This window comes from Somniosus microcephalus, chromosome 4 (assembly GCF_052327205.1).
Source record: "Somniosus microcephalus isolate GS21.2 chromosome 4, FLI_Smic_1.0, whole genome shotgun sequence".
NCBI classification, from domain to species: Eukaryota; Metazoa; Chordata; class Chondrichthyes; order Squaliformes; family Somniosidae; genus Somniosus; species Somniosus microcephalus.
Window position 1 is genome coordinate 34,870,734 of NC_140990.1, and position 16,774 is coordinate 34,887,507.

Consider the following 16,774-nt stretch of genomic DNA (forward strand, 5'->3'; position numbering starts at 1 on the left):
CCTGCTTCCCTTGTCCTTCTACAAGCTGGAGGTTGCAGGTTTGGGAGTTTTTGTCAAAGTTGTTGTCGCGCTGCAGATGTATAAAGTCTCTCTCCTTTGACCCCTCCCACTCCCACCTCTCTCTCTCTCTCCTCCCATAGAGGCCAGAGTCATGTGTAGGCCCAGACCAGGTGGCAGGTTCCCCTCCCTGAAGGACATCAGTGAACCAGTTGGGATTTTACGACAATCCGGCAGCTTTCATGGTCACTTTTTTCTGGTGCTGACCCCACAAATGACCAGATCAATTGAGCTCAATTTCACAACCTGCCTTTGTGTTTTTGTGTGTTCTCTCGCACGCTCCCTTTTTCCTGTTTTAAATTCATTTTACAGGGTATTAGAAGGGGAGGATTTGAAGACGGGAAACTCAAACAAAACATCACATCAAGATCTGACAGAGTCACTTGATTCTTTGGGACCTGAATATCATCAGATTTGAGCATGGAAGCAAAAAGCTCCGTTCTCAATGTGGACGAGGCTTCAGTCGATCATCTGGCCTGTTGAGACACAAGCGCAGTCACACTGGGGAGAAACCGTGTAAATGTGGAGACTGTGGGAAGGGATTCAGTTACCTGTTTGAGCTGGAAATTCATCGACGCAGTCACACCGGGGAGACACTGTTCACCTGCCCCGAGTGTGGGAAGGGATGCACTCATTCCTCTGCCCTGCTGAAACACCGGCAAGTTCACACTGACAAGAGACCTTTTAAATGCCCGGACTGCGGGAAGTGCTATAAAAGTTCCAGGGAACTGACGTGTCATCAACGTGTTCACACTGACGAGAGACCGTTCAGGTGCTCTCACTGTGGGACTGGGTTCAGGCGATCATCTGACCTCACTGTACACCAGCGCACCCACACTGGGGAGAGGCCGTTCGCCTGCTCCATGTGTGGGAAGGGATTCACTCAGTCATCCCAGCTTACTAAACACCAGCTTGTTCACACTGATGAGAGACCTTTTAAATGTTCTGACTGTGAGAAGTGCTTTAAAAACTAAAAGGATCTGCTGACACACCAGCGAGTTCACACTGGGGAGAGGCCGTTCACTTGCTCTGTGTGTGGGAAGAGATTCACTGATTCATCCAACCTGCTGAGACACCAGCGAGTTCACATGTGACTGCAGAGGTTGGATTCTGCTGTTGTTGCTGCTGTTAATCATATCCAGGACTGAACCGTGTTCATTCTGACAGTTGGGGTTTGTTTCTGCTGATGTTAATAACCCCTATAACTGGGCTGGAATTTAATATTCTGGAGACGTTAAACTGAGGCCCCGTCTGCGCTCTCAGGTGGATGTAAACTATCCCATGGCACTATTTCGAAGAAGAGCAGGGGAGTTATCCCCGGTGTCCTGGTCAATATTTATCCTTCAATCAACATAACAAAAAAAATAAGATTACCTGGTCATTATCATGTTGCTGTTTGCGGGAGCTTGTTGTATGCAAATTGGCTGCCACATTACAACCGTGACTCCACTTCAAAAGTACTTCATTGCCTGTAAGTGCTTTGGGATGTCCTGAGGTCGTGAAAGGCGCTATAGAAATGCAAGTCTTTCTTTTATAAATGTCAAATAATCAGCTTTGTTTAAAACACATTGTTGTAGATTTTTGTCTTTCCCACCTGAGTGTTTAGCATCACCTGGCTGGAGCTCAGAAAGGACAATCTGGGGGAGGATCGTACGGCGGGAACAGAACTCCAGCCTGGACACAGTCCTTCAGGGCCACACTGAGAGGGGCAAACGGCACTTTGGTCTTTCTTGTCTCTCTTCACTGAAAGCAAAGTCCCCGTGTGGGTAATCTTGAGGCGTGTAAGAAATGTGTCCCAGCCGCTCCCTTCCATGGTTCAGAGCTCCTAGGCATGGAACAGAAGGCTCCTTTACAGGAGTCAGGAAGAACAACGGTGAACGCTGGAAACGTGCTGTCAAATCAGAGATTGGTGTAAAACTGCGATCTGCTCCTGACTGAAAGTGACACGGCAGGTTTAAGTTTCTAGTCTAAAAATCACAGGTAATTATTCCACGAAGATTTAACATGATTGTGTGACAGTCCTGAGTCTACCATTTTAAGGCAGGCATTAACCCATTTAATATAAACCCGTTTAAAATAAATTGGTTAAAGCCTACATTAAAATAGCAGACGGAGGAGTTCACAGGAGCCTGTTAACTGCTGGTACAATTATACAACAGACATTTGATCTCCAGATAAAGAAGGACCTGCAGCGTGTTTCCAGGAATTCCCTGTTTTATTGATGTGTGTGTTAGACACCAGGATAACTAAAAATACATGACCGGAACATTCACGGGGGTGCGATCCCGACAGTTACTCTGGGATCACTCCCGCTGTGGAACTCCACCACTGACCCTGCTGAAGGTTGTAGGCTCAGGGAGTGGGGCCTCCAGGAGTGGACGGTAAGAAAGTTAGGTTTTATTAGAAGATCAGATTTAATATGAAATAGAGTCATAAAAGTAAAGTCTTGCTAGTTTTATATACATGTATGTTTAATATGAGTAAACTTTGTATTAAAGACCCGTGTCTAGTGAACTATTAGCTTGCAATCACCTCAGACAGAACAGGCTCTAATTATCCCTTTTAAGCTGAAACAGACCTCGTGTGAACAGAACCAGCAGAGCTGAGAACTCAGCCTGTGTGGACTGAGCTGAACTGTGAAGGCCATTTGTTTCTTGAAATGCCCCAGTAAAAGCAAACTCTGACATTGTTCTGACTCGCAGATTCCGCGTAGCTCCAATGAACAGGAAGCGGTTACTCGATGAACCCTAAACAGCCATCCAATGGAATGCTTTGTTTGATAAATGTCTTTCAGCGCAATGGTTTGATTGGCCGAGGGAACCAGGGTCACATGGGCTGTACCTGATTGGGCTTTAAATACAGGAACAGTTTGCAGCTCAGATCAGAGAGCACCCCGGGAAGAAGAAAGCTGACGGCTACAGCCAAGGTGGAACATCCTTCGGGCTGTCCCTGGAGTGGGAGCACGCGGTGTCCGCCGGGACGCTGGAGGCCTTCCGTGACCGGTGGGCACCGGAGGGACTGGAGTCAATTGTCAACATCAGCAACAGTATTCGGATCTGATTTAATTATAATTGGGAGTTAATTGTTTGTGCCCCTTTAAAAAGGGGGCTCTCTCGGTAATGTGACATCGATTGATGACAATGTCATTCTAATTGGCATTTTAAAAGAGTCGAACATCCTTTCGTGCCTCTCAGGCTTGGCAATTATCAAAGTCTGAGTTCATGGATACAGTTTGTTAGATTATGAGTCTTACTATATAACTATAATATTGTAAATATTACAATAAATATTCCTTTGTAGAATCTCCCATGTAAATATTTTGCACTCATTTAGTATAGGAGTTGTATTACTGTAGAGTCTACATATTAAAAATAAAGCCTGTGCTCAGGGGGATTAAGGTGTGTGGAGTGTTTCATTGGAGATCTCGAACTCAACTAGGAATAGTGTAAAAGCTCATGAGGATTGGAAACAACTTCAGTCTGACATACACTGGAGATTGGTGTCAGTGACTGTGGGGTTGGTTTATATCAGACAGGTGGAGATTGGTGTCAGTGACTGTGGGGTTGGTTTATAACAGACAGGAGGAGATTGGTGTCAGTGACTGTGGGGTTGGTTTATAACAGACAGGAGGAGATTGGTGTCAGTGACTGTGGGGCTGGTTTATATCAGACAGGAGGAGATTGGTGTCAGTGACTGTAGGGTTGGTTTATATCAGACAGGAGGAGATTGGTGTCAGTGACTGTGGGGTTGGTTTATATCAGACAGGAGGAGATTGGTGTCAGTGACTGTGGGGCTGGTTTTTATCAGACAGGAGGAGATTGGTGTCAGTGACTGTGGGGCTGGTTTTTATCAGACAGGAGGAGATTGGTGTCAGTGACTGTGGGGTTGGTTTATATCAGACAGGAGGAGATTTGTGTCAGTGACTGTGGGGTTGGTTTATATCAGACAGGAGGAGATTGGTGTCAGTGACGGGTTGGTTTTTATCAGACAGGAGGAGATTGGTGTCAGTGACTGTGGGGTTGGTTTATATCAGACAGGAGGAGATTGGTATCAGTGACTGTGGGGCTGGTTTATATCAGACAGGAGGAGATTGGTGTCGGTGTCTGTGGGGTTGGTTTTTATCAGACAGGAGGAGATTGGTGTCAGTGACTGTGGGATTGGTTTATTTCAGACAGGAGGAGATTGGTGTCAGTGACTGTGGGGTTGGTTTATTTCAGACAGGAGGTGATTGGTGTCAGTGACTGTGGGGTTGGTTTATATCAGACAGGAGGAGATTGGTGTCAGTGACTGTGGGGCTGGTTTATTTCAGACAGGAGGTGATTGGTGTCAGTGACTGTGCGGCTGGTTTATATCAGACAGGAGGAGATTGGTGTCAGTGACTGTGGGGCTGGTTTATATCAGACAGGAGGAGATTGGTGTCTGTGACTGTGGGGCTGGTTTATATCAGACAGGAGGAGATTGGTGTCGGTGTCTGTGGGGTTGGTTTTTATCAGACAGGAGGAGATTGGTGTCAGTGACTGGGGCTGGTTTATATCAGACAGGAGGAGATTGGTGTCTGTGACTGTGGGGTTGGTTTATATCAGACAGGAGGAGATTGGTGTCAGTGACTGTGGGGCTGGTTTATGTCAGACAGGAGGAGATTGGTATCTGTGACTGTGGGGCTGGTTTATATCAGACAGGAGGAGATTGGTGTTAAAGATTATGGGTTTGGTTTATATCAGACAGGAGGAGATTGGTGTTAAAGATTATGGGGTTGGTTTATATCAGACAGGAGGAGATTGATGTCAGTGACTGTGGGGTTAAGAACATAAGAAATAGGAGCAGGAGTGGGCCATTGGGCCCCTCAAGCCTTCAATAAGATCATGGCTGATCATCGACCTCAACTCGTGCTTGACTAATCTACTGGAATTTTTTGAGGATGTAACTGGCAGAATAGATAAGGGAGAACCAGTTGATGTGGTGTGTTTGGACTTTCAGAAAGCTTTCGATAAGGTCCCGCATAAGAGATTAGCGTGTAAAGTTAAGGCACATGGGATTGGGGGCAAGGCACTGACTTGGATAGAGAACTGGTTAGCAGACAGGAAGCAAAGAGTTGGAATAAATGGGTCTTTTTCCGAGTGGCAGGCTAGTGGGGTACCGCAGGGATTGGTCATCAGACCCCAGCTAGTCACAATATATTTTATTGATCTAGACGAGGGAACTAGATGTAATATCTCCAAGTTTGCAGACGACACAAAGCTGGGTGGGCGTGTGTGCTGTGAGGAGGATGCCGAGAAACTCCAGTATGATTTGGACAGGTTGGGTGATTAGGCAGATGCATGGCAGATGCAGTATAGTGTGGATAAATGCGAGGTTATCCACTTTGGTGGCAAAAACAGGAAGGCAGATTATTATCTGAACTGCAATAGATTGGGAGAAGGGGAAGTGCAATGAGACCTCGGTGTCCTTGTGCACCAGTCGCTGAAGGTAAGCATGCAGGTGCAGCAGGCGGTTAAGAAAGCAAATGGTATGTTGGCCTTTGTAGCGAGAGGGTTTGAGTACAGGAACAAGGATGTCTTGCTGCAGTTGTACAGGGCCTTGGTGAGACCACACCTTGAGTATTGTGTGCAGTTTTGGTCGCCTTATCTGAAGAAGGATGTTCTTGCCATGGAGGGAGTGCAGCGAAGATTCACCAGACTGATACCTGGGATGGCAGGAATGAAGTATGAGGAGAGATTGGGTCGATTGGGCTTATACTCGCTGGAGTTTAGAAGAATGAGAGGGGATCTCATTGAAGCTTATAAACTTCTAACAGGACTAGACAGACTAGATGCAGGAAGGATGTTCCCGATGGCGGGGGAGTCCAGAACCAGAGGTCACAGTCTAAAGATAAGGTGAAAGCCATTTAGGACAGAGATGAGGAGGAATTTCTTCACCCAGAGAGTGGTGAACCTGTGGAATTCTCTACCACAGAAGCCAATTCATTAAATATATTCAAGAAGGAGTTAGATATATTGCTTCAGTCTAAAGATATCAAGGGATATGGGGAGAAGGCAGGGACAGGGTACTGAGTTTGGATGATCAGCCATGATCTCATTGAATGGTGGAGCAGGCTCGAGGGGCCGAATAGCCGACTCCTGCTCCTATCTTCTATGTTTCTATATTTCTAACTCCACTTTCCCGCCCAATCTCCATATCCCTTGATTCCCCTAGAGTCCAAAAATCTATCGATCTCAGTCTTGAATATACTCAAAGACTCAGCATTCACAGCCCTCTGGGGCAGAGAATTCCAAAGATTCATAACCCACTGAGTGAAGAAATTCCTCCACATCTCAGTCTCAAATGGCCTACCCTTTATACTGAGACTATGACTCCTAGTTCTAGACAGTCCAGCCAGGGGAAACAACCTCTCAGCATCTACCCTGTCAATCCCCATCAGAATCTTGTATGTTTCAATGAGATCACCTCTCATTCTTCTAAACTCCAGCGAGTATATCACACAGGAGATTAGTGTCAATGCAGTGAAGTCTCTTGCAGGGTTTATCCCTGTGAAAATTCTGCTGGATAATCAGGAATGTGGGTACCGGGGATCTCCTGTGTAAATAATTGCAGAATCACAGAGGGATCTTTACTCGGACTGTAACCCATGCTGTACCTGCCCTGGGAGTGTTTGATAGGACAGTGTAGAGGAAGCTTTACTCTGTATCTAACCCGTGCTGTACCTGCCCCGGGAGTGTTTGATGGGACAGTGTAGAGGGAGCTTAACTCTGTATCTAACCCGTGCTGTACCTGCCCTGGGAGTGTTTGATGGGACAGTGTAGAGGGAGCTTTACTCTGTATCTAACCCGTGCTGTACCTGCCCCGGGAGTGTTTGATGGGACAGTGTAGAGGGAGCTTAACTCTGTATCTAACCCGTGCTGTACCTGTCCTGGGAGTGTTTGATGGGACAGTGTAGAGGGAGCTTTACTCTGTATCTAACCCGTGCTGTACCTGCCCCGGGAGTGTTTGATGGGACAGTGTAGAGGGAGCTTAACTCTGTATCTAACCCGTGCTGTACCTGCCCTGGGAGTGTTTGATGGGACAGTGTAGAGGGAGCTTTTCTCTGTATCTAACCCGTGCTGTACCTGCCCTGGGAGTGTTTGAACCTGTAAGTTAATAAGACGAGGCATTAGCTAGAATCTTACACCCTAAGTCTCTCTGCTCCTCCACTCCTTTCAAAGTTTTACCATTTCATGTACATTTCCTATGTTTTTCTTCCTCCTAAATCTATTACCTCACACATCTCCAGTCTGAAGAACATCCATTAACCACGACTCTCTGTTTTCTGCCCTTTACCCAACTTCCTATCCACGCTGCCCCACTTCCTTTAATACCGTGAGCCTTAATTTGATCAACAAGCCTCCCGTCCGTCACCTTATCAAACACCTTTTGACAATCCATCTCCACAACACCCACTGCACTTCCTCCCTCACTGCACTGAGTGCGGCCCCAGGCCCGATTATAAATACAGTGAACATTATCCACCCGCCTGCGCCCTCAGCAAAGGGGCCCCGCGCCAAACTCCGGGACAGACAGGAAGTCAGGGAGCGTCTGTAAATGGAGGAAAAATGGTGACTGGTCAGGGAGCGTCTGTAAATGGAGGAGAAATGGAGACTGGTCAGGGAGCGTCTGTAAATGGAGGAGAAATGGTGACTGGTCAGGGAGCGTCTGTAAATGGAGGAGAAATGGAGACTGGTCAGGGAGCGTCTGTAAATGGAGGAGAAATGGTGACAGGTCAGGGAGCATCTGTAAATGGAGGAGAAATGGTGACTGGTCAGGGAGCATCTGTAAATGGAGGAGAAATGGTGACTGGTCAGGGAGCGTCTGTAAATGGAGGAGAAATGGTGACTGGTCAGGGAGCATCTGTAAATGGAGGAGAAATGGAGACTGGTCAGGGAGTGTCTGTAAATGGAGGAGAAATGGTGACTGGTCAGGGAGTGCCTGTAAATGGAGACTGGTCAGGGAGCGTCTGTAAATGGAGGAGAAATGGTGACTGGTCAGGGAGCGTCTGTAAATGGAGGAGAAATGGAGACTGGTCAGGGAGCATCTGTAAATGGAGGAGAAATGGTGACTGGTCAGTGGCCTTTATTCCCCTTATTGGACACAAGGCTCTTTGTCTCACAACACACTGGCTCAGATTTTAACAATCGGTTTACAAGGAATAGTGAATTGAAAATTGCAAAACTGAGATTGTTAGAATTACACAAGATTACACAGGATATATGGCACAGAAAGAGGCCATTCGGCCCAACCAGTCCATGCCGGCTTTTATGCTCCACACGAGCCTCCTCCCGTCTTTCCTCATCTAAATCTATCAGCATAACCCTCTATTCCCTTCTCCATCATCTGCTTGTCCAGCCTCCCCTTAAATGCATCGATACTGTTCGCTTCAACCACTCCCTGTGGTAGCGAGTTCCACATTCTCACCACTCTCTGGGTAAAGAAGTTTCTCCTGAATTCCCTATTGGATTTCTTGGTGACTATCTTATATTGATGGCCTCGAGTTATGCTCTTCCCCACAAGTGGAATCATTCTCTCTGTATCCACTCTACCTTCCATTCCACGAGGACCTTTCCAGAATCTAGTGAATTTTGGAAGATCACAACCAATGCATCCACTATCTCCGCAGCCACCTCTTTTAGAACCCTCGGATGTAGGCCGTCAGGTCCAGGGGATTTGTCGGCTTTTAGTCCCATTACTTTCTCAAGTACTTTTTCACGACTGATATTAATTACTTTAAGTTTCTCACTCTCATTAGCCCCTTGGTTCCCCACTATTTTTGGTATCTCAACTTTCTACAGTGTAGCTCACGAGTGGTCGGGACCTCTCGCCCTGACCAAGGTGGACGAGAAGCCTGCGCAGCCCCTCAGTGTCAAGTATGACAATGTGGACATAGATGTGCTGGGTAAAGTGCTGAGCCTGGCCCAGGTACTGACTGCAGCTGAGAGCTGAACACACAGGAACCGCTCCAGTGCCTGGAGCCAGCAACAAGAGGCAACAAAAGCAAGGAAGGCGCAGAGTCCAAAAGCAAGGAAGTTATGATGAATCTTCATAAAACACTGGTTCATCCTCAGCTGGTGTATTGTGTCCAATTCTGGGCCCCGCACTTTAGGAAGGATGTGAAAACCTCAGAGAGGGTGCAGAAAAGATTTACAAGAATGGTTCCAGGGATGAGGGATTTCAGTTACGTGGATAGACTGGAGAAGCTGGGGTTGTTCTCCTTTGAGCAGAGAAGGTTGGGAGGAGATCTGATAGATGTGTTCAAAATCATGAGGGGTCCAGACAGAGTAGATAGAGAGAAGCTGTTCCCATTGGCGGAACGGTCAAGAACCAGAGGGTATATTCTAGGCATGTTGGCCTGAACGAGAACACTGGCGTTGGTGCGCCTATCTTGCCAATGGATTTGCAGGATCTTGCAGAGGCAGCGTTGGTGGTACCTCTCCAGTGCTTTGAGGTGCCGGTTGTACATGGTCCATGTCTCTGAGGCATACAGGAGGGCGGGTATTACTACTGCTCTGTAGACCATGAGCTTGGTGCCAGGTTTGAGGTCCTGGTCTTCAAACACTCTCTTCCTCAGGCGACCAAAGGCTGCACTGGCACACTGAAGGCGGTGTTGGACTTCGTCATCGATGCCTGCCCTTGTTGACAGTAGGCTCCTGAGGTATGGAAAGTGGTCCACGTTGTCCAAGGCCTTGTCATGGATTTTGATAATCGGGGGGCAGTACTGTGTGGCGGGGGCAGATTGGTAGAGGACCTTTGTCTTACGGATGTTTAGTGTAAGGCCCATGTTCTCGTACACTTTGGTGAAGGTGTTAACGATGGTTTGGAGTTCGACCTCTGAGTGAGCGCAGGCGCAAAATCTACAGAGAGATCAGATACACAAATCTTTAAAAGTTGGAGGATAAGTTTAGAAAGTGGTTTAAAAATGTTACTCGAGGTTTTTTATAAATGGGGCGTAGAAAACAAAACCATCGGTTCGGCTGCAGTTAGAATAAGTTTTGGGAATCTTACACTAGGATGGATGTCGGGGCCACAGAGAGGCTGCAGAATAAATTCACTGAGGTTATACCACGGGTGAGAGGCTTTAGTTATCAGAGAATCATAGAATGATACAGCACAAAAGGCGTCCATTCGGCCCATCATACTTGTGCCAGCTCTTTGGGAGAGCTATCCAATTAATCCCACTCCCTTGCTCTTTCCCCATATCCCGGTAAATGTTTTCCCTTCAAATATCTATCCAATTCCATTTTGAAAGTTACTCTTGAATCTGCTTCCTCCATGCTTTCAGGCAATGCATTTCAGATCATAATAACTCGCTGGGTAAAGAAATGTTTCCTCATGATGACCTGTCTGCAGTGAAGCACCTGTTTGAGTTTCTAACTGAGGCGAACTTCTCTTTCCCAGGAGGAGAGACGAGAGAAACTGGGGCACTTCTCATTAGAACAAAGCAGGGTGAGAGGAGATGTGAGCGAGGTGTTTAAACTTGATCAACGACACTGACCAAAATATCAGACACACTCCCTGTCCTTCAGGACCTGTGTCCAGGGGAGAAGCTGATGGGTTTATCAGATCATCTTTGGGTTAAATGTTGTGCTCGTGGAGCTGAGCCTCTCGTGTCAGCATCAAACACTCTCCAGTCGGGTACAGCATGGGTTAGATACAGAGTAAACCCATCAGCCGCTCCCCGACACAGATACCGAGGGACAGGGAGTGTCCGGGACAATGACATTTCTCACTCAATAAGGTATAAATTGATCCTGTACCTCTCCCCATTAATCCTGGGCTCCACACGGGGCGAATCCTGCTCCTGTTTCCCTTCCTGTAACAGCACTGAGCTAAACCCAGCCCATAATGAGCAGGGCTCAGGGAGGCTGGTTGCTAGGTGCTGCAGTGATGTCATAAAGCAGGGCCATTCAGCCCAGCTGGTTGTCTCCTTGTCCCTTTAAAGGTGGAGAGCCGGGACACCCTGTCTCCAAACACATCCCACCTGTTCATACTGAGAATCCCCGGGGAAGGCCCAAGGCCCAGAGTGTGGAACACAACCAAGGGGGAAAGAGGAGGAGAGATGGGGAGGTAAATCAAGGAGTCGGGACTGAGGGACACCAAGCTTCAGTTTCAGAGCTGTTATGTTCATTAATAACTAGACATTCTTATTATGAACACAGCTAGCTTTTGCTAGTTACTTTCATTGAGCACATGTGGACTTGTACAGCATCTTGTAGAGGCTTCCATCTTGACTGCTGCCTTGTGGGTAGCCTAGCCTCATGGGTAATGTAGTCTTAATATAATATACAGCTGGGTAGTGTAGTCTTATACATACAGCTATATACAGCTCTACTGCTCCACCTAGTGTCCACCACAGAATGACATGTTATTGATCACGACATCCTCCTTTCTTTGAGGTTTAACAAAATCAATATCAATCAACTTTCAAGAAAACAATAAAGATAATATCAGTAACACTTTTGTTAGTGCTCTATAAACATAAACATTTTCAAAACAGTCAACACATTTTCAAAGCTTTACATTGTACTCAAAGATTAAGTCTATCAGGCTCTTTTACTTCACGTGTGGATCTTCTCAACACGGGTAAGTCTGACGTGTCTTCATGAGATTGTTCTGGCGGTGAATGACAAGATGCAGTTGCGGCATTGTCATCAATCTGCTCTTGTATAGATCGAGGTCTCCTTGCGATCTTTGCTTGGAGAAGGTTTCAGTGTTTCCTTCACTCTTCATGCCATAACTCTCAATGTAGTCAATGCACTCTCGAAAAACTGCTGGCAGCTGGATCCCATCATACAGCATAGTCCTCTCAGCAGCCTCGGCTAATGGAACACCAAAGATTGGCCTGAGGAAAGAAGGAGTATCCACCGGAACTGCTTCCTGCTCTGGTGCAGGCTTCTTCTTTTTCTTTTTCTCTTTCCACTGCTTAACAACATCTGCTGCGGTTATATCTTTGGACTTCTTCTCCTTGTGTTTTTCCTCTTTGTGCTTTTCTTCCTTTGGCTTCTCTTTGACCTTAAAGTCTTTTTCTTTCTTCTTGGAGAAACTAGGCTTTTTGAAGACATGGATACCCTTTGGCCTTTTCATCCTTGATGGGCTCTCTGCTTCATCACCTGAGTCATCTGGTCTGCATATGGCACAGTTTATACGGTAAACTCTTTTGACCAGTTCTAAGTCCTCACAAGCTTTGTCACCCAGTAGTGAATCAAGCCTTTCAGCCACAACAGAAAACATGAGATGATGCACTTTGTCTTTGACTGTCACTTTGAGTCTGCATACACCTAAGCTATCTATTTTCTGTCCATTATAGTCCTTCAGTAGTACTGACTTTTTCTGTATTTTGGGCTTTTCTTTCATATTGTTAATGTCACTCATACTGATTAAGTTTGCTTTTGCCCCAGTGTCCAGTTTCAATGTAACTAATGCTCCATTTATCTGCAGTGGGATCATCCATTTGTCCTCTTTTACTGCATTAACTTTATGTTCAGCATTGTCTATTTCTGAGGGCTGCACATTTTCTGTATCTTTTTTGATATCGTCACATGACACCATTCCTACAAAAAATGTCTCACTTAAATCAGTGCCCTCAATCACATTAACTTGTTGCCCTTTCGTTGTTTTTACTTTTGAAAAGCATTGTTTGGCAAAGTGATTCTTTCCATTGCACTTTGTGCACATTTTTCCAAACACTGGGCATTGTCTTAACTGGTGTTTGTAACCACAGCGTTTACAATTAAAAATTTCATCCTCCGATTGCTTTTCATTTCTTTTCTGCCCACGTTTCTTCCCCTTGTAGGACACAGCACTGACAGCAGCATTATCACTCATTATATTCGCATCATTATTGATTTCACTGAAAGTCTTCGCGTGATTTCGAGCTAGCTCGCTGGCTTGGAATATTTTCACCACATTTTCCAAATTTAGTTCGGTTTCTCTCAACAGACGTTCCCTGACTTTTTTATCATGAATACCAAACACAATCTGGTCACGAATCATGGATGATTTCTGCTCAGAGAAATTACATGTCTGTGCTTTCAGTTTCAGATCAGTTATAAAGCTATCAAAAGTCTCATTTTGTTGCTGTGTCTGAGAACGGAAGATGTATCTTTCATACCTCTCATTCTTTTTGGGAGAGCAATGTGCATCAAATTTTTTTTAGCACATCTTCTAATTTTTCTCTGTTCTCCACTGGATTAAATACAAATGTATTAAATACCTCTATCGCCTGTGGGCCTGCAACCATAAGCAGCAACGCTATCTTCCTTGCGTCTGGCTTCGTACCGAATCCGATGGCTGCAATGTAGAGTTCGAATTGTTGTTTAAAAGTCTGCCAATTGTAGTCGATTTTTTTCTGTGAGTTTCAAATGCTCTGGTGGCTTCAAATTCTCCATGTCGCTTTTCACAATTTTCAGCAGATCTTCACCACCCTGATACCATGTTATGTTCATTAATAACTAGACATTCTTATTATGAACACAGCTAGCTTTTGCTAGTTACTTTTATTGAGCACATGTGGACTTGTACAGCATCTTGTAGAGGCTTCCATCTTGACTGCTGCCTTGTGGGTAGCCTAGCCTCATGGGTAATGTAGTCTTAATATAATATATAGCTGGGTAGTGTAGTCTTATACATACAGCTATATACAGCTCTACTGCTCCACCTAGTGTCCACCACAGAATGACATGTTATTGATCACTACAAGAGCCTGTAGACTTCAGGAGGGGAAGAGTGAGTTCAGTAGCTTTAGGATCCAGGGAGAGAACAAGGAGCAGATGGGGAGACTGGTGTGGATTCCAGCACAGTGAGGATGTAGGGGGAGGGAGATTGTGTCGGGCCGTGTATTAGGGGTGTAGGAGGGACAAGAGAGGAAAGGTCAGAGGAGCAATTACTGCAGCAGTGCCCATAAATAGTGAGAGAGAGAGAAGGTGGGGGTTCGAGTGGACTAGGGACAGTCTGTTAAACTCTCTGTTTGCTGTGACCAGTTTTCCTTCAGTTAAAAATGGCCTCCTGTAGCCCAGTGACACAAACAGCCCATTAAACTCCACCAATGGCCTTTGGTCTGGTGAGGTCTCCCTTTGTGAAACATCGGCTGTTGTTAAAGCTTTTCATTCTGACACGCTCACACTGAGAAATGAGCTGCAGAACTGCCGACACCGTCAGCTTTAAGGAGACGTTTCCCTTTGGAGATCGGATTGTCCATTGAGTTTGATTAAACTGATGTTAAAGTAACAAGGCTGCTTTGCCCCATGACAGTAACAGATTATCAGAATATTTCCCATAGGTTAAAATCCAATATTACAGAGGCTCACTGCACTGAATGGTTGAAGTGGGCCCTGTGATATAATAGAATTTTCTGTCCTGTCAGACTTGGACATCTTGTAGATCCATCTGTTAACAAGTTGTGGGATCTCAGTTCTCAGGTGGATTCCACTCAGTTTGTAACAAGTCCTCAATCAGCTCGTCTTATTGTCGAGATATCAAGAACTCGACACACTGCATGTGTGTGAAACAAAACTCATTTATTTGACATTGATACAGTTTAAGCTCCAGCCCAGTTATAGGGGTTACTAACATCAGCAGAAACAAACCCCAACTGTCAGAATGAACATGGTTCAGTCCTGGATGTGATTAACAGCAGCAATAACAGCAGAATCCAACCCCTGCAGTCACATGTGAACTCGCTGGTGTCCGCAGGCTGGATGACTGAGTGAATCCCTTCCCACACACAGAGCAGGTGAACTGCCTCTCCCCAGTGTGAACTCGCTGGTATGTCCACAGGTTGGATAAATTAGTGAATCTCATCCCACACTCGGTGCAGGTGAACGTCCTCTCCCCAGTGTGAATTCGTTGGTGTGTCAGCAGATCGTTTGAGCTTTTAAAGCTCTCCTCACACTCAGAACATTTAAAAGGTCTCTTATTAGTGTGAACAAGTTGGTGTGTCCGGAAGTTGGATGACTGAATGAATCTCATCCCACACACAGAGCAGGTGAATGGCTTCTCCTCAGTGTGAACTCGCTAGTGTGTCTGCAGGTGGAAAGAATGAGCAAATCCTTTCCCACACTCAGAGCAGGTGAACGGCCTCTCCCCAGTGTGAACTCACTTGTGTGTCAGCAGGCTGGATGAATGAGTGAATTCTTTACCACATACGGAGCAGGAGAATAACCTCTCCCTGGTGTGAGCTCGCTTGTGTTTCAGTAGGTTGGATGAGTGGGCAAATGTCTCTGCACAGTTAGAGCACCTGAATGGTCTCTCGTCACTGTGAACTCGCTGGTGTGTCAACAGGTGGTTGGATTGAGAAAATCCCTTCCCAGACAATGAGCAGGTGAACGGCCTCTCCCCAGTGTGAACTCGTTTGTGTGTCAGCAGGCTGGATGAATGAGTGAATTCTTTACCACATACGGAGCAGGTGAATAACCTCTCCCTGGTGTGAGCTCGCTTATGTTTCAGTAGGTTGGATGAGTGGGCAAATGTCTCTGCACAGTTAGAGCACCTGAACGGTCTCTCGTCACTGTGAACTCGCTGGTGTATCAGCAGGTGGTTGGATTGAGAAAATCCCTTCCCAGACAATGAGCAGGTGAACGGCCTTTCCCCAGTGTAAATTTACTGGTGTTTCAGCAGGTTTGATGATTCTTTGAAAGTCTTCAGGCAGTGAGAGCAACTGAACGATCTCTCCCCAGTGTGACTGCGTCACTGAGTTTCCAGCTGGGATGGGTAATTGAATCGCTTCCCACAATCCCCACATTTCCATGGTTTCTCCATGGGGCAGGCGTCCTTGTGTCTCTCCAGGTTGGACGATCAGTTGAAGCCTCGTCCACACACAGAACACGTGTATGGCTTCTCCCCGCTGTGAACGGTGCGATGTTTTTTCAGGCTCTGTAACTGGTTAAAGTTCTTTCCACAGTTAGTGCACTGGAACACCCTCACTCGGGTATGTGTGTCTCGGTGCTTTACCAGTCACACTGATGTTTGAAAGCTTCTTCCACAGGCAGAACAGACAAAGATTTCTCCTTCCACATTCAAAGGCCGATGATATTCGGGTCCTGATGAATTAAGTGACTGTCAGATCTTGACCTGATGTTTGGTTAGAGTTTGTGCTCTGTAAATGCTGCCCTTCTCACAGCCTGTAAAAGGAGTTTACAAAAGTCATCACTGCAAAGCAAGGATAGAAAATCAGAACAGACAATTCTAGGTGCTGACTCTGGCTGGGTTCAGTTCTACACTCACTGGTTCCCCTCCCTTTCCTCCCCTGAAGGTGCTGACTCTGGCTGGGTTCAGTTCTACACTCACTGGTTCCCCTCCCTCTCCTCCCCTGAAGGTGCTGACTCTGGCAGGGTTCAGTTCTACACTCACTGGTTCCCCTCCCTTTCCTCCCCTGAAGGTGCTGACTCTGGCTGGGTTCAGTTCTACACTCACTGGTTCCCCTCCCTTTCCTCCCCTGAAGGTGCTGACTCTGGCAGGGTTCAGTTCTACACTCACTGGTTCCCCTCCCCTGAAGGTGCTGACTCTGGCTGGGTTCAGTTCTACACTCACGGGTTCCCCACCCTCTTCTCCCCTGAAGGTGCTGACTCTGGCTGGGTTCAGTTCTACACTCACTGGTTTCCCTCCCTCTCCTCCCCTGAAGGTGCTGACTCTGGCTGCGTTCAGTTCTACACTCACTGGTTCCCCACCCTCTCCTCCCCTGAAGGTGCTGACTCTG

The 16,774-nt window shown here is 46.4% G+C and overlaps 1 pseudogene; it reads right to left on the reverse strand.

Annotated features, from left to right (window-relative positions):
* Positions 1–516: 516 nt before the first annotated feature.
* On the reverse strand, positions 517–15,837 carry LOC147118607 (uncharacterized; annotated as a pseudogene).
* Positions 15,838–16,774: the final 937 nt, after the last annotated feature.